Raw genomic sequence first — 27,805 nt, forward strand, 5'->3', positions numbered from 1 at the left:
AAAGTGCAAGAAATGTAAATTGCAGAATCTTAAAGTGCAAGAAATGTAAATTGCTTGAAATGTAAAGGGGATTGGGATGTGGATTTGCAGAATTTAAACACAGAAAAGTTGAATTGCATTAAACAGAAGAGGAAAAGGGGATTGGGATTGAACCGGATCTTGAAGCAGTGAAGTAAATGAAGAGAAAAAGCAATAAACAGGGAATTGAAATGAGAAATTCAGATCTCAGGACCCAGAGACTAGAAAACCAAGTCTAGATCTCAATGCCTTCCTAGATCCAACAAGAACAATAGCAAGGAAATTGTAAATTGCAAAGAAAAGAGATGAAGAACAATGAACCGGAAATGAAATTCAATTAACAGTAAAGAAAGCAGAGAGATCCAAGATTGAGATTGAAACAGAATTTCTTCAATTCTCCAATCCAAGATCCAAGACAAATGTAAAATGAAATTGAAAGCAATGAAAGCAAGAAATTAAAGTGCACTCAAGTTCAAAAGCTCTCCGAAAACTATTATGAAAATTCTAAAAGGAAAGCTCTCTAAACAAATTGAATTCTATCCTATTTATACACTTTCCAAAATGATCTTCAAGCCTTGAGTTGGGCCTTTGTTCTTGGTGGAATTGGGTTGAAAGAGGCCTTGGTTGATTGCTCTTGAAGATTGAAGAAGAACCGAAGTGAACCAATTGAACCGGAAATGAAGTTAGCCAACGTTGGTCTTCAACGTTAGGGCCAAAGTTAGGGGTCTAACTGATGAGATATTTTGGTGAAAAATAAATTTCCACCAAAACACACAAATCTAACCGGCAAGTGTACCGGGTCGCATCAAGTAATAATAACTCACATGAGTGAGGTCGATCCCACAGGGATTGAAGGATTGAGCAATTTTAGTTTAGTGGTTGATTTAGTCAAGCGAATCTAGTATTGGTTGAGTGTTTGTGATTAACAGAAACTAAATTACTTTGAATGTAAAAGGGAAAGGGAAAATTGCAACAAACTAAAGAGCAGGAAAATAAAGAAACTGAATCTTAAAGAGCATGTAAAATAAAGTGCAGAATCTTAACTTGCAAGGAATATAAATGACTGAAGCTTAAAGTGCAAGAAATGTAAATTGCTTGAATTGTAAAAGGGATTGGGGTGTGGACTTGCAGGAATTAAACAAGAAACAAGTAAATGGCATTAAACATAAAAGAGAAAATTGAAGTGCAGTGAAGTAGATCTTAACAGAAAAGTAAAATGACTTGAGAATTTAAAGAACTAGAAAGCAGTGCTTAAATTGCAGCAAATTAAAAGGGGTTGAGATCTCAGGAGTGGAAGAGACTAGATAACAAGTCTAGATCTCAAATCCTTCCTTGATCCAACAAGAGCAATTGCAAAAGAAGTAAAGAAAAGTAAATTGCAGAAGCAAAGTAGATGAAGAAGCAGTAAACAGAAATTCAAATTCAATTATGCAGAAAGAAAATAAACAAGGGATCTCAAGGTGAGATTGAAACAGAATTTCTTCAATTCTCCACCAAAGATCCAAAGCAAGAAAATTAAAGAGTGTTCAAGCAAGAACCAAGAAGAAGAGAGATCAATTCTCCTTCCAAGTTCTCTGAAATCTAAACTCAAAAACAAAAGCTCAAAAATGAAAAATGAAAGTTCAAAGAAAAATTCAAAATAAAAATTCAGCTCCCTAATTACATCAAACTAACTCCTATTTATACACTTTCTATTCTTGGATATTGGAATTTGGATGGGCTTTTGATTTGGTGAAGATTTGAATTAAATTGGACTTTTGGTTGAATTTTCAGCCCATGGGTAATATGCTTCCAGGGGAGTGCTCAGCTCACAAAGTGAGCTGAGCTTTGACACTTAGTGTGGGGAAGCATTAATAGCGTGCTGCTGTCTTGGGGTGCATCAGGGGAGAGCTCAGCTCACTTTGTGAGCTGAGCATTGGTGCCTTAGTGCCAATTTGTTGTGCTGCCCCTTGGACCGTGTCATGCGCTCCACTCCTTTCCTGGCCGTGTCAAGATGTGCCCCCATGCATCAAGAAGTAGCGCTCAGCTCACTTTGTGAGCTGAGCTTTGGTGTATCCAAGGAAGGGTCCTTGGTTCGAAACCCATGGGAAGCATGCGCTACCCCTTTTCTTGGTTGCCTTGCTTCCTTGCTTCCTCAAGGTGTGGGGTTCGAAGCTTGGGGAGTGCATTTGGCCAATTTTGGCTTATTTTCCATGAGAGTAGCGCCTCCACCCTTTCCCTTTGGTCATGGGTTCAAGTCTTGGAGCATGCATTTGGAAATCATTTTTCTTGAATTTCTCCTCTAGCGCTCTCGATAATGCTCACTTTGTGAGCTGAGCTTGGTTCCTCATTTCCTTATTTCTTGGCCTTGTGTTGTGCTCAGCTCACAAAGTGAGCTGAGCTTTGTGCCTTGGTCCCTTGGAAGTGAGTGTAGCGCTCTCTTAGTGCTTGGTGCTCTTGGAATGGGTTCCATGGTTTGTTGCACTACACTTTCTCCTTTGATGGCCACACTTTCTATTCCTTGAACCACGCTTCTTAGGTCACGCTTTTCTTCTTTTCTTCTTTTCTTCACCTACAATTAATCAAAACAACCAATCAAAGTATCACCAAATTCACAAGGTTTACAAATCATAAAACTGCAATTAAATTTGGCCTAAACCTCATGATTTAGCATCAATTATATGGTGGTTGTTTGATTAAGAGAAGTAATGCAATTCCATTCCAAATTACTTACTTCGAGTACAAGAAAGTGTATAAAACCAAATGAAAATGAAGGAAAAGACTATTAAAAAAGGGTATATGATGACTTGTCATCACAACACCAAACTTAAAACTTGCTTGTCCCCAAGCAAGCAGTAAAACATAAGGAAAATTACTAGAAGCAGAGAAGCGTATAAGCCTTTTATTAGAAGACATTGAATACTGGTAAATGGGATTTTTATGCATGGTATCTTAGGGATTTTTATTCTGGGGCTGAGACATCAACATTCCTTTGGATCCTTACTTGAATTACACAAAAAATGAGACTTGTTATTGCTTGGGATTTTTTTCTTGGCTGAGGCTTAATGCTATGTGGTAAGGCAACTTTTTAGAGTAAGCTTTCAGCCAACATTCCCGCCCCAGTTGGTTCAAGATGCTAGGTGTTGAAACACCCCTATGGGCTTACTTGCTCAAGCCTCTCCTTAGCACACACACATCACAGGCATTTAGCTTATTTTGTTCATCTCTGTTTGTTCTTTGGAAATTGATGCCCAGCACCTCTTTGGGTTACTAAATGCTTTGTCTCAAAGTAGCTCTTGATGGTGGACTTTCGGTTGGCAATCCCGGGTTAGTTAACCCAAGTTACCGGGTGATGAAGCACCCCTTAGAACCTAGTTATCCAAGCTTATCTTTGTACAAGAACATCACAGGCATTTATCCAAATTTGCAGCCATTGGTGCCTAGCCTTGTGTATTTCTTTTTTTTTTTTTTTTGCTTCTTTCTTTTGCATTTTTTTCTTTCATTTTGGACCTTTTTCATTTGTCAAGTCTCATGAAATGTAACTCAAGTTTATATCACAAAGTCATGCCAGCATTCAGCCTTATTTATAAATCACCTAATGAACCAGCACATACCACCACATAATCTTATTTTGTCTCATATCATACCAGACTTTTACTCTTTCTCTATTTCACAGTTATTTTTCTTTTATTCAAGCATGAGGAACAAAGCATATAATTCAAGTAAGATGAAAGTGAATCAAGCACTTAGACTAGTAAGCCATAACAGCATGAAAACAAACAAACTTGCAGACAGTAAATGAATCTAGAAAGATACTAATCAACAGGGGACATTTGCACTTTCAATTAACATATTTGAACTAGAATCAGTCAGAGAACAATACAACCTCTTGGAGTCTGTTTGTTTCATCTGTGTCATCATCATTGTTGGGTTCCATGTCCTTCCTCTGTCCATGATGATGTACCTTTTCCTCCAAGAGATTGAATGACTTCCTACAAAAGATATTGAAAGTTGCTTGTTCCCCAAGCACTTGAGAGGTAGTTAGCATGCATGTATGCTTGTGATTCTGTGAACCTAAGTTGGTGTGGGAACACCAAACTTAGTTCCTTGCCTACTTCTATATGTAGCAGAATAAATACATGCATGAAACATCAAGTACTTTTATTAAGGAGGTAAACTATGGACTAGAAAACAAACTATGAACTAGAAAACAACTAAAAACTAGAAACATGACAATTGTTAAGCAGTTTCTCTGATGGTTTAGAGCCAATACTGATCATGTTGAGGGTGCAATATGTTCTTAATGAAATTTTTGGTGGAACACCAAACTTAGCATCCAACATTCACCCCTTAATTATTTTGGTGTGCAACACCAAACTTAGCTCTTTGCAATACTGAGAAATCTACTCAACTCTTTTATTAAATTAGCTATGAAGAGAAAATTACCTCAGGTTGGGTTGCCTCCCAACAAGCGCTTCTTTATTGTCACTAGCTTGACATGTTGTTCTTCACTTTCTTCCTCTTCTTCCAGTTGGTTAAGAGGAATGACCTCAAGGGGGGGAATGTTTCAGCTGTTGTCCCCTTTCTTATTCTCTTCTCAGCAAGCCTCCTTTTGTACATAGCTTGATTGAGCTTGCTTGCTAGTTCAGGGGAAGGATTGTTTGCAGTTGACCTTCTCTTGAATGTTGTCCTTTGTAGCTTGGTCACAATCCTCTTCTCGGTGCTTTTGTTAATTGCCTTCACTTCCTTGAGTCCAAGTTTTGGTGGTTGTGTGGTTGTTGGAGTGATTTCTTCATTAAGAGCTTCTTGCATTGGAGGTTCCATGGGCTTTTCCTCTTTGCACTTCTCTGCTTCAGTTGAGTGTGACTTCTCTTGAGTATCTTTCTCCATTTCTTCTTCATGATTTTCCACTAATTCCTTTGGGAGTGAAGTTTCAGGTTCCTCTATCACCTCAATTAGCTTCTGTGAATATGAAGCCACATGTTCAAACGCCTCCACAACCTCCTTTTCTATTGAAATTTTACTTGACACAAAGGCTTCCTCATCTTGCTTTTCCACTTCCTCACTCACAAATTGGTCTTCATCCTTACTGTTTGATGGTTCTAAGTTCCTCTTTGTTTGCTCTAAGGGCCCATTCATCTTCTTGAGGATGGTTTCTTTCCAGGATTGGGGTTGTGTGTATCTTTCCACGAGTTTTCTATGTATTTCAATGGCTTGGCATTGGCTTTCTAAGGGTTCTTTGGACCATTGAAGGTAATCCTCAACTGCTAATTCAAGAGATGAAGGTTGAGAGTAATTTTTGTGACGTGAATGTGTTGTGGTGAAGTTGTGTTGAGGGGTGTGGAATGAGTTGTGTGATTGATGGGATGACTTGTATGGATTTTGGAGGAAACTTTGTGTTGAGGCATAATCAAGTGATGAAGAACTTTTAAATGAGAAACTGGGACGTGAGGATGGATGCTCTTTCATTCCTTGGTGATACTCCCAGCCACCGTTAGAATAATGACTTGAATTATTTTGTGGTGGTGGGAAGTATCCCATATGATTCTCTTGCTCATCTTGTGTCTCTGAAGCAAATCTCCATGAATTGGAGTGCTCAGGATCTGTAATTTGTTGGTGATATTCCCAGCCATCATTGGAAATTGGTGATGGTGGGTAACATCCCATAAAATTTTTTTGATCATAAGATGAGTTGAACTCCATTTGAATTTTGGAAAACACAACACCATTGAAAATTGAAATTACTCATATCAGAGATGAGAATTTCTTAGTGAGGCAAAAACTCAAACACCTTGGTTTCAATCTATAACAGAGAACAAAAATAAAGAAAATGCTTGATCTAGACCACCACCTCACTTAATCATTGTCAATTTAATCAATCCCCGGCAACGGCGCCAAAAACTTGATGAGATATTTTGGTGAAAAATAAATTTCCACCAAAACACACAAATCTAACCGGCAAGTGTACCGGGTCGCATCAAGTAATAATAACTCACATGAGTGAGGTCGATCCCACAGGGATTGAAGGATTGAGCAATTTTAGTTTAGTGGTTGATTTAGTCAAGCGAATCTAGTATTGGTTGAGTGTTTGTGATTAACAGAAACTAAATTACTTTGAATGTAAAAGGGAAAGGGAAAATTGCAACAAACTAAAGAGCAGGAAAATAAAGAAACTGAATCTTAAAGAGCATGTAAAATAAAGTGCAGAATCTTAACTTGCAAGGAATATAAATGACTGAAGCTTAAAGTGCAAGAAATGTAAATTGCTTGAATTGTAAAAGGGATTGGGGTGTGGACTTGCAGGAATTAAACAAGAAACAAGTAAATGGCATTAAACATAAAAGAGAAAATTGAAGTGCAGTGAAGTAGATCTTAACAGAAAAGTAAAATGACTTGAGAATTTAAAGAACTAGAAAGCAGTGCTTAAATTGCAGCAAATTAAAAGGGGTTGAGATCTCAGGAGTGGAAGAGACTAGATAACAAGTCTAGATCTCAAATCCTTCCTTGATCCAACAAGAGCAATTGCAAAAGAAGTAAAGAAAAGTAAATTGCAGAAGCAAAGTAGATGAAGAAGCAGTAAACAGAAATTCAAATTCAATTATGCAGAAAGAAAATAAACAAGGGATCTCAAGGTGAGATTGAAACAGAATTTCTTCAATTCTCCACCAAAGATCCAAAGCAAGAAAATTAAAGAGTGTTCAAGCAAGAACCAAGAAGAAGAGAGATCAATTCTCCTTCCAAGTTCTCTGAAATCTAAACTCAAAAACAAAAGCTCAAAAATGAAAAATGAAAGTTCAAAGAAAAATTCAAAATAAAAATTCAGCTCCCTAATTACATCAAACTAACTCCTATTTATACACTTTCTATTCTTGGATATTGGAATTTGGATGGGCTTTTGATTTGGTGAAGATTTGAATTAAATTGGACTTTTGGTTGAATTTTCAGCCCATGGGTAATATGCTTCCAGGGGAGTGCTCAGCTCACAAAGTGAGCTGAGCTTTGACACTTAGTGTGGGGAAGCATTAATAGCGTGCTGCTGTCTTGGGGTGCATCAGGGGAGAGCTCAGCTCACTTTGTGAGCTGAGCATTGGTGCCTTAGTGCCAATTTGTTGTGCTGCCCCTTGGACCGTGTCATGCGCTCCACTCCTTTCCTGGCCGTGTCAAGATGTGCCCCCATGCATCAAGAAGTAGCGCTCAGCTCACTTTGTGAGCTGAGCTTTGGTGTATCCAAGGAAGGGTCCTTGGTTCGAAACCCATGGGAAGCATGCGCTACCCCTTTTCTTGGTTGCCTTGCTTCCTTGCTTCCTCAAGGTGTGGGGTTCGAAGCTTGGGGAGTGCATTTGGCCAATTTTGGCTTATTTTCCATGAGAGTAGCGCCTCCACCCTTTCCCTTTGGTCATGGGTTCAAGTCTTGGAGCATGCATTTGGAAATCATTTTTCTTGAATTTCTCCTCTAGCGCTCTCGATAATGCTCACTTTGTGAGCTGAGCTTGGTTCCTCATTTCCTTATTTCTTGGCCTTGTGTTGTGCTCAGCTCACAAAGTGAGCTGAGCTTTGTGCCTTGGTCCCTTGGAAGTGAGTGTAGCGCTCTCTTAGTGCTTGGTGCTCTTGGAATGGGTTCCATGGTTTGTTGCACTACACTTTCTCCTTTGATGGCCACACTTTCTATTCCTTGAACCACGCTTCTTAGGTCACGCTTTTCTTCTTTTCTTCTTTTCTTCACCTACAATTAATCAAAACAACCAATCAAAGTATCACCAAATTCACAAGGTTTACAAATCATAAAACTGCAATTAAATTTGGCCTAAACCTCATGATTTAGCATCAATTATATGGTGGTTGTTTGATTAAGAGAAGTAATGCAATTCCGTTCCAAATTACTTACTTCGAGTACAAGAAAGTGTATAAAACCAAATGAAAATGAAGGAAAAGACTATTAAAAAAGGGTATATGATGACTTGTCATCACTAACTTTGACCCCAACTTTTCATAGCAGTAAACCACATCCTTCTGGTATGGACGTTGGCGCCAACGTTAGGGGTCTAACTTTGACCCTAACGTTGGCCTTGCTTGGTGTGATTGGCGCCAACGTTAGCCTCCACGTTAGGGGGCTAACGTTGGCGCAAACGTTGCCTACTCCCCCATTGTGATTCAAGTGCCAACGTTAGTGGCCCAGGGATGAAGTTTCTCTTGCCAACGTTAGCCTCCAAGTTAGGGGGCTAACGTTGGCTCAAACGTGGGAGCCCAGGGAGTACTTCATGCCCAACGTTAGCCTCCAAGTTAGGGGGCTAACGTTGGGGCTAACTTCAAGCTTCCAAGTTCAATTTCAACTTCCATTCTTCACTTCTAGCCATTCCTCTTTGCTTCAATCTTTCTCCAAGCCTTCTTCACCTATCATTGATCAACCAAACTAATCAAAGTTTTGCTCAAAATCATGAGGTATTCAATCTTCCACAATATGCAACAATTATAGCTCAAAACCTCATGAAATGGCATGAATTCACATATGGTTGGTTCAATCAAGGGAAACATGAAATTCTACTCAATTAGCTTGCTTGTAGCTCAAGAAAGTGCATAATTCTAATGAAAACTAAAGAAAAAGACTAGCTAAAATGGGTTAAGATGACTTGTCATCACAACACCAAACTTAAAGCTTGCTTGTCCCCAAGCAAGAAATGAATTATTAAGAAGAAAGAATGAAATGGAAGAGGAAGTTCATGCTAGCAAAGTGTTATTGATAGTTCATGGGGTTTTATGTGGATATGCAAATGCTCACTTCTTATTGACTCCTAGGCCTAGAAAGTCTCCTTCAAGCTTCAAGTGACATACTGCTATGACCTCTCATTATTCCTTTATCCTTGGTCATTACTTTATTCAAAAGCTTTATTTGAGTGTCATGTGTAGCAAGTTCATTTTCTTTTCTTTATACTTGACACATTATTCACCATAGACACTTGGCTCACATTCCTTCTTAAAACATTGATGCCCAGCACCTCTTTGGGCTACTAAATGCTTTGTAGTTAGGTTGCTCTTGATAGTGGATTTTCAGCTGATGATCCCGGGTTAGTTAACCCAAGTCACCAAGTGTTGAGGCACTCCTAAGAGCTTACTAATCCAAGCAGATCCTAGTACAAAAACATCACAGGCATATATTTCAAAGTTCAAGCTATTGGTGTCCAGCTTTCTTTCTTTTTGTTTTTCTTTTGTTTTGTCACTTTTTGGCTCTCTTTGTTCTTTCTTTCTTTTTGTTTTTCTTTCTAACCAAGGAATTCAATTCAATTGAAATTCATAGACAGTAGGCCACTCTCTACTTAGAAGGAGATATCCTAGCTCTTTATTCACTAAAAGTGAGCTATTATACAATCACACACACACTACCACTTACTTTTATTCCACTTCTAACTAACAGAGACCATTTCACTTCACATTCAAACTGTTCTTTTATTAAATTTAAAGATGCAGGGGACAACACATTCTTCTTGTCAAGTGAAAATGAACACACAAGCCAACATAAAAACCAGCCTACAAAAACATAATTGATGCATACTATACTAACAGTTTCTGTTAAAATGGGCATATTCATACTTCCAAATTAGAGCAATTCAATACTGATGGAGTTAAATGACAATACAACCTCTTGGTGGTTCCTTCTTCTTTCATCTCAGCTAATGGTGAGTAGTCCTCCCAGAAGAGTGATTGATTTTCTGCAGTGTTAATGGAAGTTGCTTGTTTCTCAAGCCCTTATGTGATTTGTTAGTGTGCAAGACTTTCTTGTAGGCGTTTGAACTTACTTTGGTGGGTGAACACCAAACTTAGTCTCTTGCCATGTTTCTTATCCATAACCATATGTTGAAAGCTTAAATCTTTGCTAAAGGTAATAGAATTGAAAACTAGAAACAGACAATGCTTAAATGATTTGTCAGATTGCTTGGAGCTGGTAACTCTTTATATAGAAAGTGAGAATGTGCTTTTAAGTAAGATTTTGGTGGAACACCAAACTTAGAATCCTTTATTCTCCCTTAATATGTTTTGATGTGAAACACCAAACTTAGCTCCTTGCAATACATACCACTCATTTAACCTTTTTATTGAACTAATTATGAAAAGAAAAGTACCTCCGGTTGGGTTGCCTCCCAACAAGCGCTCTTTTATTGTCACTAGCTTGACATCTTTCAATTCTTTTCAAGAGGGCTGTAGGTGTTGAACCTCTTTTTCCTTAACCCATTGTCCTCCCAAGTACAACTTTGCTCTGTGACCATTCACAGTGAATTGATTCTTTGTTGCCTCATCTAGTAGTTCAATATTCCCATAAGGAAAAATCTTTGTCACCAAGTATGGGCCAGTCCACTTAGACTTCAGTTTGCCAGGGAAGATTTTAAGCCTTGAATTATACAGGAGTACTTGTTGTCCAGGCTTGAATTCCTTCTTTGTGATCTTCTTGTCATGCCACTTCTTAGCTTTCTCTTTGTATATCTTTGCATTTTCATAAGCTTCCAGTCTGAATTCATCCAGTTCATTTAGTTGTAACAACCTTTTTTCTCCTGCAGCTTGGGGATCAAGGTTGAGGAGTTTAGTGGCCCAAAAAGCTCTGTGTTCAAGCTCTACAGGGAGGTGGCAGGATTTGCCATACAGTAGCTGAAAGGGTGACTTGCCAATAGGAGTTTTAAAAGCTGTCCTATATGCCCACAATGCATCCTCTAGCTTCCTAGCCCAATCCTTTCTTGTGATTCCCACTGTTTTCTCTAGGATCTTCTTTAATTCTCTATTTGCAAGTTCGGCTTGGCCGTTAGTCTGAGGGTGGTAGGGTGTGGCTACTTTGTGAATCACTCCATATTTGTGAAGGAGTTTCTCCATTTGTTTGTTGCAAAAGTGACTACCACCATCACTAATAAGACTTTTAGGCACTCCAAACCTAGTGAAGATGTGCTTTTTGAGGAATTGGAGGACGATCTGTGCATCACAGGTGGTTGTGGCTATAGCTTCTACCCATTTTGAGACATATTCCACTGCTACCAGGATGTATCTAAAAGAATAGGAAGGAGGAAAAGGCCCCATGAAATCAATTCCCCACAGATCGAACAATTCTAATTCCAAGATAAAATTTTGAGGCATCTCATTCCTTCTTGTTAATCCTCCTGCTTTCTGGCATTCATTACATTGGTGTACATATTCTCTGGCATCCTTGAAAATAGTTGGCCAATAGAAGCCACTCTGTAGTATTTTTGCGGCTGTTTTTTCTGGGCCAAAGTGTCCACCATAAGCTGAACCATGACAATGCCACAAGATGTCCCTCACTTCACTTTCAGGAATACACCTCCTGATCACTCCATCAGAGCATCTCTTGAATAAGAAGGGTTCATCCCATGAAAATTTCCTTGCTTCTTTAATCAACTTCTTCACTTGTTGCTTAGAGAATTCTTGCGGTATCTTCCTTCCCACTTTGTAATTTGCTATGTCAGCAAACCAAGGTGCTTGCTGGATCTGCAGAAGGTGCTCATCTGGGAAGCTTTCATTTATTGGCTGGGATGCTTTTTGATTTGTTTTATGTGGTAGTCTTGACAGATGATCAGCGACCTGATTTTCAGTGCCCTTCCTATCTCTTATTTCAATGTCAAATTCTTGTAGGAGCAGTATCCACCTGATGAGTCTTGGTTTAGCATCCTATTTTGACATCAAATACTTGAGTGCAGCATGATCAGTGTAAACTACAACCTTCGATCCTATCAGATATGATCTAAACTTATCAAATGCATAGACTACAGCTAGCAACTCTTTTTCTGTTGTAGTGTAATTTCTTTGGGCCTCATTCAACACTTTACTTGCGTAATATATGACATGATGCAAATTCCCCTTCTTTTGTCCAAGTACAGCACCAATTGCAATGTCACTTGCATCACACATGAGTTCAAAAGGTAATCCCCAATCTGGGGGTGTGATTATTGGTGCTGTTGTGAGTTTATTTTTTAAAGTTTCAAATGCATGCTGACAGTTTTCATCAAAAACAAAAGGGTTATCAAGCATTAACAGATTACTTAAAGGTTTGGCTATTTTTGAAAAGTCCTTGATAAACCTTCTGTAAAATCCGGCATGCCCCAAGAAACTTCTAACAGATTTCACATTAATTGGTGGAGGGAGTTTTTCTATAATCTCAACCTTTGCCTTATCAACCTCTATCCCTTTTCTTGAGACTTTATGGCCAAGAACAATTCCTTCGGGTACCATAAAATGGCACTTCTCCCAGTTTAAAACCAAATTAGTTTCTTGGCACCGTTTCAAGACAAGAGTTAAATGGTTTAGGCAAGCATTGAAATTATCACCAAAAACAGAGAAGTCATCCATGAAGACTTCTAAAAATTTTTCGACCATATCAGAAAAAATGGAGAGCATACACCTTTGAAATGTGGCAGGGGCGTTGCATAGCCCAAAAGGCATCCGCCTATACGCAAAAACTCCAAATGGACATGTGAAGGCAGTTTTCTCTTGGTCCTTGGGGTCTACCACGATTTGATTATACCCAGAATATCCGTCCAAGAAACAGTAATAGGCATGGCCGGCTAACCTTTCCAGCATCTGATCAATGAATGGGAGAGGGAAATGATCCTTCCTGGTGGCATCATTCAATCTTCTATAGTCTATGCACATTCTCCACCCAGTCACTGTTCTAGTAGGGATCAACTCATTCTTCTCATTAGTGATGACTGTCATCCCTCCCTTCTTTGGTACAACTTGAACCGGGCTTACCCATGGGCTGTCAGATATTGGGAATATTATCCCTGCATTCCACAACTTCATTACTTCCTTCTGGACAACTTCCTTCATTGTAGGATTTAGCCTTCTTTGTGGTTGAACCACTGGTTTGGAATTATCTTCCAAGAGGATCTTATGCATACATACTGCAGGGCTGATTCCCTTCAAATCATCAATGGTCCATCCTAAAGCATCTTTGTGAGCTTTGAGTACATCAAGAAGTTCTCCTTCTTCCTTCTTTGACAGGGATGAATTAATGATTACTGGGAAGCTCTCCGATGTGCCAAGGAATGCATATTTGAGATGGGTGGGTAAAGGTTTCAATTCTTGTCTTCGTACATCTTCTTTCTTATCTTGCCTTTCATATTGCTCAGTAAAGGTCTCAGCCACTTGTTCCTCTGTTGTTTCTTGATTTCCTTCTTGCTCTTGAAAATTTTCTTCCAAAGTTTCTTCCACCAAACTATCTATCATCTCCACTCTCACATAATCTTCTTGCTCAGGAGCGTTTTGCATTGATTTGAACACATTTATAATCATTTGTTCATTATGGACCCTGAAGGTCATTTCTCCTTTTTCAACATCAATGATGGCCCTTGCTGTGTGTAGAAATGGCCTTCCCAGAATGATTGAGTCGTTTCCTTCTTCTTCAGTATCCAAAATTACAAAATCTGCTGGGAAGATAAACTCCCCAATCTTTACTAACAGATTCTCCACAATTCCATTAGGTGTCTTGATTGATCTGTCAGCCATGACTAGCGACATCCTGGTGGGTTTAAGTTCTTCTATGGCAAGTTTTCTCATCATTGAGAGAGGCATTAAGTTGATGCTGGCACCCAGGTCACATAGGGCCTTGTTGAGAATTATCTTGCCAATAGTGCATGAGACTACAAAGCTTCCCGGATCCTTAAGTTTTGGTGGAATACCCCGTTGGATCACAGCACTGCATTCTTCTGTGAGTAATATGGTTTCCCTTTCAAGCCAACTTCTTTTCTTGTTGATAAGATCCTTCAGAAACTTGGAATACAGAGGCATTTGCTCAAGTGCTTCGGCCAAGGGAATGTTGATTTCCAGCTTCTTAAAAATTTCAAGGAATTTGTGAAAATGCTTGTCATTAATCTCTTTGTTGAACCTTTGAGGGTATGGCAAGGGAGGAGTGAAGTTATTTCCCTGCCTTTGGTCCTCAGTTGGCCCTTCAATTACTTCCTTTCCCTTTCTTGATTTTTGTGGCTGATCTTCTTTTTCTTGAACTTGATTCTGAGTTGGCTTGCTTGCTGCCTCCTTCTTGTCATTGACTTTCTCTTCTTCAGCTTGTTTCTTGTCACTTTCCTTTGGCTTCTTGGTTGCTTCTTCATTTTTCACCAAGACTCTTCCACTCCTCAATTGTATTGCCTTGCATTCTTCCTTAGGATTTGGGATTGTGTCACTCGGCAGTGAGCTTGAAGATTTCTCAACAGAAATCTGTTTGGAGATTTGCCCAATTTGCCTCTCTAGGCTCTTCATGGAGGCTTCATGGTTCTTGGTTGTCATTTCTTGGTGTTTCCACATTTTGTCTATCAAGGTTTCCAAGTTGGTGAGTCTTTGAGATTCAGGTGATGCTTGTGGTGGGTTGTGAAATGTGGATGGTGGATGGTAGGCATTTTGGTTGGTGGGTTGGTTATTAGATTGGTAATGGTTGGGGTTGGAGTAGTTGTTTTGAGGTTTTCTGTAGGGGTTTTGGTTAGTTTGCTGCTGGTTGTGGTTTTGGTTGTTTCTTAAAGTGTTTTGGTTTGAGTTTCTCTTCCATGGTTGTTGATTTTGGTTGTGATTGTCTCCCCACCTAAGGTTTGGGTGGTTCTTCCAAGAAGGGTTGTAAGTGTCACCATATACTTCATTTGGCCCAGAATTTTGGTTGTGCATGTACTGGACTTGTTCTTGCTGTTGCTCCTCTTGAGTCTCTTCACTCTGTCCCCATGTGGTTGATGGTTGGCTAATGTTGACTGCTGCAACTTGGAGACTATCAATCCTCTTAGCCATTTGCTCAAATTGTTGTTGAAATTGCTGTTGCATCATCTTGTTTTGAGCTAGGATTGAATCCACTCCGTCTAGTTCCATTACTCCTCTTCTTTGTGATGGTTGGCGGCTTCTTTGATGAGCAAAGAAATATTGATTGTTGGCCACCATGTCCACAAGATTCTGAGCTTCCTCAGCAGTTTTCATTAGTTGTAGTGAACCTCCAGCAGAATGATCTAATGCCTCCTGAGATTTCAATGTCAGGCCTTCATAGAAATTTTGCAGCACATCCCATTCATTGAACATCTCTGGAGGGCACTTTCTGATTAAGGCTTTGTACCTCTCCCATGCTTCATACAAGGATTCAGCATCTAATTGTGTGAATGTCTGCACCTCAGTTTTCAGCCTGATGACTCTCTGGGGTGGATAGAATTTGGCTAGAAATTTAGTCACCAAGTCATCCCAACTAGTGATACTTGCTTGGGGAAAAGTTTCAAGCCATTGTGCAGCCTTATCCCTTAATGAGAACGGGAACAGCAGGAGCTTGTAAGTTTCAGGATTCACACCATTGGATTTGACAGTGTCACAGATCCTCAAGAAGGTAGATAGATGTTGATTTGGATCCTCCAATGGTCCTCCTCCAAATGAGCAGTTGTTCTGGACCAATGTGATGAGTTGTGGCTTCAGTTCAAAGTTATTTGCATTGACATTAGGGGTGAGAATGCTGCTTCCACAATGTCTAGCATTTGCAAAAGTATAGGAAGCCAATACTCTCCTCTGTTGTGGTGGATTATTAACTCCTTCTCCTGGATTAGATGTATCTCCTTCCATCTCGTGGTATTCTTCCTCAGATTCTTCTTCTCCAACAATACTTTTCCCTCTTTCGGCTCTTCTTAACCTCCTGAGAGTTCTTTCGTCTTGTTCATGAAAATTGGGTATGGCTCTTCGTGTACCTGACATACAAGCAGAACATAAGAGCACACAAACTAGTGATACTTCAATCTACTGCTAGAATGAAGTTTTAGTTAGCTTAAGCAAAAATTCAAACAGTTAGTGGGTTAATCAAAAGTTAATGAAAAATAAAGAAAAAGTGCTTGATCTAGATTACCACCTCGCTTAATCATTGTCAATCTAATCAATCCCCGGCAACGGCGCCAAAAACTTGATGAGATATTTTGGTGAGAAACGAATTTCTACCAAAACACCCAAAACTAACCGGCAAGTGTACCGGGTCGTGTCAAGTAATAAAAACTCACGGGAGTGAGGTCGATCCCACAGGGATTGAAGGATTGAGCAATTTTAGCTTAGTGGTTGATTTAGTCAAGCGAATCAAGTGTTGGTTGGGTGATTTGTGATTTGCAGAATGTAAATTGCATGAAATCAAAGAGAGCGGGAAAGTAAATTGCTGAAACTTAAAGAACAAGAAATTAAATAACAGAAACTTAAAGTGCAAGAAATGTAAATTGCAGAATCTTAAAGTGCAAGAAATGTAAATTGCTTGAAATGTAAAGGGGATTGGGATGTGGATTTGCAGAATTTAAACACAGAAAAGTTGAATTGCATTAAACAGAAGAGGAAAAGGGGATTGGGATTGAACCGGATCTTGAAGCAGTGAAGTAAATGAAGAGAAAAAGCAATAAACAGGGAATTGAAATGAGAAATTCAGATCTCAGGACCCAGAGACTAGAAAACCAAGTCTAGATCTCAATGCCTTCCTAGATCCAACAAGAACAATAGCAAGGAAATTGTAAATTGCAAAGAAAAGAGATGAAGAACAATGAACCGGAAATGAAATTCAATTAACAGTAAAGAAAGCAGAGAGATCCAAGATTGAGATTGAAACAGAATTTCTTCAATTCTCCAATCCAAGATCCAAGACAAATGTAAAATGAAATTGAAAGCAATGAAAGCAAGAAATTAAAGTGCACTCAAGTTCAAAAGCTCTCCGAAAACTATTATGAAAATTCTAAAAGGAAAGCTCTCTAAACAAATTGAATTCTATCCTATTTATACACTTTCCAAAATGATCTTCAAGCCTTGAGTTGGGCCTTTGTTCTTGGTGGAATTGGGTTGAAAGAGGCCTTGGTTGATTGCTCTTGAAGATTGAAGAAGAACCGAAGTGAACCAATTGAACCGGAAATGAAGTTAGCCAACGTTGGTCTTCAACGTTAGGGCCAAAGTTAGGGGTCTAACTTTGACCCCAACTTTTCATAGCAGTAAACCACATCCTTCTGGTATGGACGTTGGCGCCAACGTTAGGGGTCTAACTTTGACCCTAACGTTGGCCTTGCTTGGTGTGATTGGCGCCAACGTTAGCCTCCACGTTAGGGGGCTAACGTTGGCGCAAACGTTGCCTACTCCCCCATTGTGATTCAAGTGCCAACGTTAGTGGCCCAGGGATGAAGTTTCTCTTGCCAACGTTAGCCTCCAAGTTAGGGGGCTAACGTTGGCTCAAACGTGGGAGCCCAGGGAGTACTTCATGCCCAACGTTAGCCTCCAAGTTAGGGGGCTAACGTTGGGGCTAACTTCAAGCTTCCAAGTTCAATTTCAACTTCCATTCTTCACTTCTAGCCATTCCTCTTTGCTTCAATCTTTCTCCAAGCCTTCTTCACCTATCATTGATCAACCAAACTAATCAAAGTTTTGCTCAAAATCATGAGGTATTCAATCTTCCACAATATGCAACAATTATAGCTCAAAACCTCATGAAATGGCATGAATTCACATATGGTTGGTTCAATCAAGGGAAACATGAAATTCTACTCAATTAGCTTGCTTGTAGCTCAAGAAAGTGCATAATTCTAATGAAAACTAAAGAAAAAGACTAGCTAAAATGGGTTAAGATGACTTGTCATCAAGTTTGCCTCAAACTTTTACTCAAACTTTTATGATTCTTGACGCGGTTCACAATGGGTTTCTCTCCAACTCCAAGAGCAATCAACAGAGACTCTTATCAAGCCAATTCCATCAAGAGCAAAGGCCCAATTCAAGGCTTGAAGACCATTTGAAGAAAGTGTATAAATAGCTTAGGATTTAAGTTTTAAGGGAGAGCTTTTTTCCTGATAGAATTTTCAGAACACTTACAGTGGAGAGCACCTTGACATTTTTGCATTATTGTTTTAGAATTCAAGAGAATTAGAGAGGAGAATTGATCTCTCTTCTTCCTTGTTCTTGTTTGAGCACATTTTACTTTTCTTGTTTCGGATCTTGGGTGGAGAATTGAAGAACTTCTGTTTCAATCTCACCTTGAGATCTCGTTTAATTTTCTGCATAATTGAATTTCCATTTCTGTTAACTGCTTCGGCTTCTACTCTTCTGCAATTTACATTTCTTTATTTCCTTTGCAATTGTTCTTGCTGGATCTAGGAAGGCAGTGAGATCTAGACTTGGCTATCTAGTCTCTTGAGTCCTGAGATCTATAGCTTTCAATTTCAATTTCCTTGTTTCGTTGTCACACCAAGCTTATTCTCATTTTCATTTAAGATCCGGTTTAATTGAATCCATCTTTTACATTTCTGTTTGTTGAATTTTTTCTTTTCCTTGTTTAATTTCTACAAATCCAATTCCCAATTCCCTTTACAATTCAAGCCATTTACATTTCTTGCACTTTAAGATTCTGCAATTTACATTTCTTGCGTTCTAAGTTTCTGCAATTTAATTTCTTATTCTTTAAGATTCAGCACTTTATTTTCTGTTCTCTTTAATTTCATGCAATTTACCCATTCCCTTTACTTTCCATGCAATTTAAATTCTGTTAATCACAAATCACTCAACCAAATCTTGATTCGCTTGACTAAATCAACCACTAAACTGAAATTGCTCAATCCTTCAATCCCTGTGGGATCGACCTCACTCACGTGAGTTATTATTACTTGATACGACCCGGTGCACTTGCCGGTGAGTTTTGTGTGTTTGGAATTCGTTTTCCGAAAATACACATCACCCTGCATCCTTAATTCAATAAAAGAAATGTTTGGAATGTGAAATGAGATAGTTCTTTGTTAGCTGGAAGTACAATAATAGTGAGTGGTGGTATGAATGCATGATTGTATGATAGCTCACTTTTAGTGAATAAAAGAACTAGACTGTCTCCTTTTAAATAGAAGGTAGCTCACTGTCTATGAATCTCAATAGAATAAAAGTCCTAGGTTAAAAAAAAAACAAAAAGAGAAAAGAAATAGCCAAAGAGTGGCAACAGAACAAAAGAAAAATAAAAAGAAACAAAGCTAGACACCAATAGCTTGAACCTTAGAATATATGCCTGTGGTGTCTTTGTACTAGGATCTGCTTGGATTATTAAGTTCTTTGGAGTACATCAACACTTGGTGACTTGGGTTAACTAACCCGGGATCATCAACTGAAAGTCCACTATCAAGAGCAACCTAACTAAAAGGCATTTAGTAACCCAAAGAGGTGCTGGGCATCAATGTTCTAAGAAGGAATGTGAGCCAAGTGTCTATAGTGAATAATGTGTCAAGCATAAAGAAAGAAAAGAGCTTGTTACACATGACACTGAAATAAAGCTTATAAAAAAAATTGTCCGGGTGTAGCATTTTTCGGTGAATAAAAAGTAAAAAGTATTATTAAAAAATTTAAAATTTTTATAAACTAAATTTTTTATTTTTGAATTTTTAAATTATATGATTAAATTATTTTTTTATATTATAAAAGTAAAATAAAGTCCAGCAATATCTAGTAAACAACAAATTTGTAAATTTATTATTTTCTTTTTTACTTTTTAAACAAAAAAATTTTTTTTCTAATAGTAGAAAAATAAAAAATTCTAACAATATACAAAAAAACAAAATAATTGAAAAATTTTAAAATTAATTTATTCTTAATTTGTGAATAAGTGCAACCAAAAATAGTCAAGTGTCCAAGTGTAGCATTATCCGGTGAATAAAAAATAAAAAAAATTTAAAAATTTTAAAAAACTAAATTTTTTATTTTTGAATTTTTAAATTATAAGATTAATTTTTTTTATCTAAATTAGAAAAATAAAATAATGTCCAACAATATCTAGTAAACATCAGATCTATAAATTTATTATTTTTTTTAATTTTAAATAAAAAAATAAATTTTTTTCTAATTGTACAAAAAGAAAAAATTCTAACAATATCTAAAAAATAAAAAATTGAAAATTTTTAAAATTAATTTATTCTTAATGGGTGAAGAAGTGTAGTAAAAAAAAGTCAAGTGTCTGGGTGTACCATTATCCAGTGAATAAAAAATATTTTGAAAAAAAATTAAAAATTTTAATAACTAATTTTTTTTTATATTATGAGATTAAATTTTTTATTTAAATTAGAAAAATAAAATAAAGTCTAGCAATATCAAGTAAATAACAGATATGTAAATTTATTATTTTTTAATTTTTAAAATAAAAAAATAAGTTCTTTTCTAATAATAGAAGAAAAAAATTCCAACAATGTACAAAAATTAGAAAAATTGAAAAATTTTTAATTTTTTAAATTAATTTATTCTTAATTTGTGAATAGGTGTAGCAAAAAAAGTCAACTGTCCGGGTGTAGCATTTTTCGGTGAATAAAAAGTAAAAGATATTATTAAAAAATTTAGAATTTTTATAAACTAAATTTTTTATTTTTGAATTTTTAAATTATATGATTAAATTATTTTTTTATATTATAAAATTAAAATAAAGTCCAGCAATATCTAGTAAACAACAAATTTGTAAATTTATTATTTTTTTTTTACTTTTTAAACAAAAAAATTAATATTTTCTAATAGTAAAAAAATAAAAATTCTAACAATATACAAAAAAACAAAATAATTGAAAAATTTTAAAATTAATTTATTCTTAATTTGTGTACAAGTGCAACCAAAAAAAGTTAAGTGTCCAAGTGTAGCATTATCCGGTGAATAAAAAATAAAAAAGAATTTAAAAAATTTAAAAATTTTAAAAAACTAAATTTTTTATTTTTGAATTTTTATATTATGAAATTAAATTTTTTTATTTAAATTAGAAAAATAAAATAAAGTCTAACAATATCTAGTAAATAACAGATCTGTAAATTTATTATTTTTTAATTTTTAAAATAAAAAATAAGTTCTTTTCTAATAATAGAAGAAAAAAATTCCAAAAATATACAAAAAATAGAAAAATTGAAAAATTTTAAATTTTTTAAAGTAATTTATTCTTAATTTGTGAACAAGTGTAGCAAAAAAGTCAACTGTCCGAGTGTAGCATTTTTCGGTGTATAAAAAGTAAAAAATATTATTAAAAATTTAAAATTTTTATAAACTAAATTTTTTATTTTTGAATTTTTAAATTATATTATTAAATTATTTTTTTATATTATAAAAGTAAAATAAAGTCCAGCAATATCTAGTAAACAACAAATTTTTAAATTTATTATTTTCTTTTTTACTTTTTAAACAAAAATATTAATTTTTTCTAATAGTAGAAAAATAAAAATTCTAACAATATACAAAAAAACAAAATAATTGAAAAATTTTAAAATTAATTTATTCTTAATTTGTGTACAAGTGCAACCAAAAAAAGTCAAGTGTCCAGGTGTAGCATTATCTGGTGAATAAAAAATAAAAAAGAATTTAAAAATTTAAAAATTTTAAAAAACTAAATTTTTTATTTTTGAATTTTTATATTATGAGATTAAATTTTTTTATTTAAATTAGAAAAATAAAATAAGGTCTAGCAATATCTAGTAAATAACAATTTGTAAATTTATTATTTTTTAATTTTTAAAATAAAGAAATAAGTTCTTTTCTAATAATAGAAGAAAAAAAATTCCAACAATATACAAAAAATAGAAAAATTGAAAAATTTTAAATTTTTTAAAGTAATTGATTCTTAATTTGTGAACAGGTGTAGCAAAAAAAGTCAACTGTCCGGGTGTAGCATTTTTTGGTGAATAAAAAGTAAAAAATATTATTAAAAAATTTAAAATTTTTATAAACTAATTTTTTTATTTTTGAATTTTTAAGTAGTGTTAAAGTAGTGTTAGACACCCAACCAATGAAGGTGTCCCCACAATCATCTGAATGCTATACTGTGAACCGGATCCTTTCACTTGAACACCTAGAAATCATCAAAGAGGAGACCGAAAGGAAGTTCACAGTAAGAGGAGAAAAGCTAAGGCACTATGCTTATCAGCCTCCATGATCAAAGAACAAGATGTCAAGCTAGTGACAATAAAGAAGCGCTTGTTGATAGGCAACCCAACCTGAGGTAGTTTTCTTTTCATAGTCTTTTCAATAAAAATGTTGAATAATTGGTATGCATTGCAAGGAGCTAAGTTTGGTGTTGTAACCAAAACAATTTAAGGGAGAATGAAGGATTCTAAGTTTGGTGTTCTACCAAAACCTCATTTAAAAGCACATTCTCACCTCCTGCACAATACTAGCTCCAAGCAATCAAACAAATTATTCAACTACTTAACTGCTTTCTAGTTTTAACTCCATAACCTTTAGCAAGGACACAAGATTTTACATAAAGTTAACCTGTTGCATCAGAGGAAGTGACAAGGAATTAAGTTTGGTGTTCCCATACCAAATTAAATCCAAAAGCCACACTCAATTCATACATACTAACCAGTCACCTAAGGGCTTAAGAAGCAAGCAACTTTTGAGAATTATGCAGGGAACTAACCACCAATTGAAGACATCATGCACCACAACTCAAAAGGGGCACAACAGAAGGAAGAACAAAAGAACTGCAAACCAATAGGTTGTATCTATACTTAACTCTTGCGGTTGAGAAATGCTTCGACTGATGACTTGCTAAAGTGTTCATCTAGTATAGGCAGAATCACTCTTGGCAATAAGAAAGCTAGTCTAAGTGTGTGCTTGTGTGTTTATTTTCACCTAACTAAATGCATGCTTTGTCCCCTGTGATGACAAGTCATCTTAGCCTAGTTTCACTAGCCTTTTTCTTTTGTTTTCAATTGATTTTATCCACTTTCTTAAGCCATAAGCAAGCCAATTGGGTAGATTTCCATGTTTCCTTTGATTCAATCAACCATGGATGAATTAATGCACTTTCATGAGATTTTATGCTATAATTGTCATATATTATGAAAGAAACACAATCTCATGATTTGGGGCATAGCTTTGATTGTTTTGATTGATTGATGATAGGTGAAAAGAGTTTTGAAGAAGGTTGAAGAAAGAAGGAATGGCTAGGAGCAAGAGAGAACAAAAAGCTTGAGCCAAAGTTTGCCTCAAACTTTAGCTCAAACTTTTGGAAGAATTGAAAACACCCCAGAGGAAAAAAAGCTTGAGCCAAAGTTTGCCTCAAACTTTAGCTCAAACTTTTTGGGAAAAAAGCTTGAGCCAACGTTTGCCTCAAACTTTTTGGCAAACGTTGGCATCACAAAACCATCACCCTGGAGGAGAAAAGCTTGCGCCAACGTTTGCCTCAAACTTTTTGGCAAACGTTGGCGCCACACTTGCACACCTTGGAGGAGAAAAGCTTGCGCCAACGTTTGCCTCAAGCTTTTTGGCAAACGTTGGCGCCACACATATACACAAGGGGACCAACGTTTGAGCAAAAGTTTGACCTCAAACTTTAGCCCAAACGTTGGTAGCAGCAAGTGAAGCCATCTGGTATAAAAAGTTTGAGTAAAAGTTTGCCTCAAACTTTTACTCAAACTTTTATGATTCTTGACCCGGTTCACAATGGGTTTCTCTCCAACTCCAAGAGCAATCAACAGAGACTCTTATCAACCCAATTCCATCAAGAGCAAAGGCCCAATTCAAGGCTTGAAGACCATTTGAAGAAAGTGTATAAATAGCTTAGGATTTAAGTTTTAAGGGAGAGCTTTTTTCCTGAGAGAATTTTCAGAACACTTACAGTGGAGAGCACCTTGACATTTTTGCATTATTGTTTTAGAATTCAAGAGAATTAGGGAGGAGAATTGATCTCTCTTCTTCCTTGTTCTTGTTTGAGCACATTTTACTTTTCTTGTTTCGGATCTTGGGTGGAGAATTGAAGAACTTATGTTTCAATCTCACCTTGAGATCTCGTTTAATTTTCTGCATAATTGAATTTCCATTTCTGTTAACTGCTTCGGCTTCTACTCTTCTGCAATTTACATTTCTTTATTTCCTTTGCAATTTTTCTTGCTGGATCTAGGAAGGCAGTGAGATCTAGACTTGGCTATCTAGTCTCTTGAGTCCTGAGATCTATAGCTTTCAATTTCAATATCCTTGTTTCGTTGTCACACCAAGCTTATTCTCATTTTCATTTAAGATCCGGTTTAATTGAATCCATCTTTTACATTCCTGTTTGTTGAATTTTTTCTTTTCCTTGTTTAATTTTTCCAAATCCAATTCCCAATTCCCTTTACAATTCAAGCCATTTATATTTCTTGCACTTTAAGATTCTGCAATTTACATTTCTTGCGTTCTAAGTTTCTGCCATTTAATTTCTTGTTCTTTAAGATTCAGCACTTTATTTTCTGTTCTCTTTAATTTCATGCAATTTACCCATTCCCTTTACTTTCCATGCAATTTAAATTTTGTTAATCACAAATCACTCAACCAAATCTTGATTCGCTTGACTAAATCAACTACTAAACTGAAATTGCTCAATCCTTCAATCCCTGTGGGATCGACCTCACTCACGTGAGTTATTATTACTTGATACGACCCGGTGCACTTGCCGGTGAGTTTTGTGTGTTTGGAATTCGTTTTCCGAAAATACACATCACCCTGCATCCTTAATTCAATAAAAGAAATGTTTGGAATGTGAAATGAGATAGTTCTTTGTTAGCTGGAAGTACAATAATAGTGAGTGGTGGTATGAATGCATGATTGTATGATAGCTCACTTTTAGTGAATAAAAGAACTAGACTGTCTCCTTTTAAATAGAAGGTAGCTCACTGTCTATGAATCTCAATAGAATAAAAGTCCTAGGTTAAAAAAAAAAACAAAAAGAGAAAAGAAATAGCCAAAGAGTGGCAACAGAACAAAAGAAAAATAAAAAGAAATAAAGCTAGACACCAATAGCTTGAACCTTAGAATATATGTCTGTGGTGTCTTTGTACTAGGATCTGCTTGGATTATTAAGTTCTTTGGAGTGCATCAACACTTGGTGACTTGGGTTAACTAACCCGGGATCATCAACTAAAAGTCCACTATCAAGAGCAACCTAACTACAAGGCATTTAGTAACCCAAAGAGGTGCTGGGCATCAATGTTCTAAGAAGGAATGTGAGCCAAGTGTCTATAGTGAATAATGTGTCAAGCATAAAGAAAGAAAAGAGCTTGTTACACATGACACTGAAATAAAGCTTATAAAAAAAAATAATAGTCAAGGACAAAGGAATAATGAGAGGTCATAGCAGTGTGTTGCTTGATGCTTGAAGGAGATTTTCTAGGCCTAAATGTCAATAAGAAGTGAGTATTTACATATCTACATAGAATCCCATGAGCTACCAATAATACTCTGCTAGCATGAACATCTTCTTCCATTTCATTCTTTCTTCTCAATAATTCTTTTCTTGCTTGGGGACAAGCAAGCTTTAAGTTTGGTGTTGTGATGACAAGTCATCTTAGCCTAATTTCACTAGCCTTTTTCTTTTGTTTTCAATTGATTTTATGCACTTTCTTGAGCCATAAGTAAGCCAATTGGGTAGAATTTCATGTTTCCTTTGATTCAATCAACCATGGATAAATTAATGTAATTTCATGAGATTTTGTGCTATAACTATCATATATTATGAAAGAATAACAATCTCATGATTTTGAGCATAGCTTTGATGTCTTTGATTGATTGATGATAGGTGAAAAGAGCTTTGAAAAAGGTTGAAGAAAGAAGGAATGGCAAAGAGCAAGAGAGAACAAAAAGCTTGAGCCAAAGCTTGCCTCAAACTTTAGCTCAAACTTTTGGAGGAGCTTGACTACACCCTGGAGGGAGCAAAAGCTTGCGCCAACGTTTGACCTCAAGCTTTTAGGCAAACATTGGCGCCACAACAAACACACCCTGGAGGGAGCAAAAGCTTGCGCCAACGTTTGACCTCAAGCTTTTAGGCAAACGTTGGCGCCACAACAAACATACCCTTGAGGGAGCAAAAGCTTGCGCCAACGTTTGACCTCAAGCTTTTAGGCAAACGTTAGCGCCATAACAGCCTGAAGGGGTATACTTCCAACAAGAATAACTTGAGTTGTAGATGTCAAATTGAGGTGATTCCAATTGGGTTAGAAAGCTAACATTCAGAGCTTTCCAACCATATATAATAGTCTATAGTGGGCATAAAATTGGCAACGTTGACAGGAGGACAAAGTAGCACCCCAAGAGGCGTGCAAGAGGGATCCACGTTTGGCTCAAAATTTGACCTCAAACTTTGTCTCAAACGTGGATGACAGCAAGGGAGGCTAGCTGATATGAAAAGCTTGAGTAAAAGTTTGCCTCAAACTTTTACTCAAGCTTTTCTGGTTCATGACCTGGTTCACAAATGGGTTTCTCTCCAACTCCAAGAGCAATTAACAGAGGCTTTTGTCAACCCAATTCCATCAAGAGCAAAGGCCCAATTCAAGACTTGAAGATCATTTGAAGAGAGTGTATAAATAGCTTAGATTTTAAGTTTTTAGGGGGCTTTTCCTTTTTAGTTTCGCTGAGTGATTTTGGGAGAGCTTTTGGTTAGGAGTTATTTGGAGATTCTAAGTCTTGGGGAAGGGAATTGAATTCTCTTTCTCTTAGTTTTCTTAATTTTAATTTCATTTACACTTTGCTTGAATCTTGGGTGTTGGAGAATTGAAGGAATTCTGTTTCAATCCCACCCTGAGATCTCTCTGTCTCTCTGTTTTATTTACTGCACTTTTTGAGAAATCAATATTTGCATTCCTTTCTTCTACTGCTTGATCTTTACTTTTCTTGCAATTGAATTCTGAATTTGGATCTAGGAAGGCATTGAGATCTAGACTTGGTTATCTAGTCTCTTGGGTCCTGAGATCTGGAGTTTTCATTTTAATTTCTCTGTTGAATGCGTCTCCAAGTTCATTTACATTTCCAGTTGAGATCCGTTTCATTTTAATTCCTTTTCTATTTTTCTGTTTATCACAATTTACTTTTCCTTGTCTAATTTCTGCAAATCCAATTCCCAATTTCCGTTATAATTCAAGCCATTTACATTTCTTGCACTTCAAGATTCTACAATTTACATTTCTTGCGTTCTAAGTTCTGCCATTTAATTTCTTGTTCTTTAAGATTCAGCACTTTTACTTTCTGTTCTCTTTACTTTACTGCAATCATCCCTCTCCCTTTAATTTATTCTTAATTTGTGAATAAGTGCAACCAAAAATAGTCAAGTGTCCAAGTGTAGCATTATCCGGTGAATAAAAAATAAAAAAAATTTTAAAAATTTAAAAATTTTAAAAAACTAAATTTTTTATTTTTGAATTTTTAAATTATAAGATTAAATTTTTTTATCTAAATTAGAAAAATAAAATAATGTCCAATAATATCTAGTAAACATTAGATCTATAAATTTGTTATTTTTTTTAATTTTAAACAAAAAAATAATTTTTTTTCTAATAGTACAAAAAGAAAAAATTCTAACAATATCTAAAAAATTGAAAATTTTTAAAATTAATTTATTCTTAATGGGTGAACAAGTGTAGTAAAAAAAAGTCAAGTGTCTGGGTGTACCATTATCGGGTGAACAAAAAATATTTTGAAAAAAATTAAAAATTTTAATAACTAAATTTTTTTATATTATGAGATTAAATTTTTTTATTTAAATTAAAAAAATAAAATAAAGTCTAGCAATATCAAGTAAATAACAGATCTGTAAATTTTTTATTTTTTAATTTTTAAAATAAAAAAATAAGTTCTTTTCTAATAATAGAAGAAAAAAATTCCAACAATATACAAAAATTAGAAAAATTGAAAAATTTTAAATTTTTTAAAGTAATTTATTCTTAATTTGTGAACAGGTGTAGCAAAAAAAATCAACTGTCCGGGTGTAGCATTTTTGGTGAATAAAAAGTAAAAAATATTATTAAAAAATTTAAAATTTTTATGAACTAAATTTTTTATTTTTGAATTTTTAAATTATATGATTAAATTATTTTTTTATATTATAAAAGTA

This window comes from Arachis ipaensis, chromosome B3 (genome assembly GCF_059453495.1).
Source record: "Arachis ipaensis isolate K30076 ecotype BB chromosome B3, ASM5945349v1, whole genome shotgun sequence".
Taxonomy (NCBI): domain Eukaryota; kingdom Viridiplantae; phylum Streptophyta; class Magnoliopsida; order Fabales; family Fabaceae; genus Arachis; species Arachis ipaensis.